The sequence below is a fragment of the Nematolebias whitei genome, chromosome 5 (assembly GCF_014905685.2).
Source record: "Nematolebias whitei isolate Nwh7 chromosome 5, NemWhi1, whole genome shotgun sequence".
Taxonomy (NCBI): domain Eukaryota; kingdom Metazoa; phylum Chordata; class Actinopteri; order Cyprinodontiformes; family Rivulidae; genus Nematolebias; species Nematolebias whitei.
The window spans coordinates 4593981-4594654 of NC_056502.1; positions in this window are offsets into that span (position 1 = coordinate 4593981).

Below are 674 nucleotides of genomic sequence, written 5' to 3' on the forward strand. Positions count from 1 at the left end.
ATATTAATAGACAATCAGGACGTATTCCATTTTAAAATATCCAGTAATTAAAATTAGCATTTTATTTTTTGTTATGACCTCTGTCCTTGAATGAGCGCAACAACTCCATTTATTTATTTATTTATTTATTTATTTATTTATTTTCTCCTTTTGATTCTCATCAGTTTTTGTAACATCTCACTGTAATCTGAGCGGCACTTTCTGAGTTTCATTCTCATCGTGTTCCAAATGTTTAATTTTCGTGTTTATTTCTAAGGAAGACATAATGTGTGCACTTTGATATATCGGTCCAGCGTTTTGTCTGATTTTGTCACAGAATTTATTTTTGTTCACACAAAAATGTTAAAATCAACCTTTCTCATTGAGGTTAATATTAATTTTGTTACAGAATCACAAGCTTAAAGATGAGCAGACCCCTGGTTCAAGTAATCCCACATAACCCTGTAATCTGCACTTTTTACCCCATAAGAAGTGAAAGTAATAAAAAAAAGATATTCAGTAAACAGCAACACTGCTCTCAATAATAAATGAAATCAATGCAAAATTGATCATACTTGAAATAAATTATCAGATGAGTTTTTGCCTGTTGCTTTCTGCTACATTTAGCTTTTAGCTGCGGTATGCTACATTTAGCTTTTAACTGTAGTCTGCTACATATACCTTTTAGATCCAGT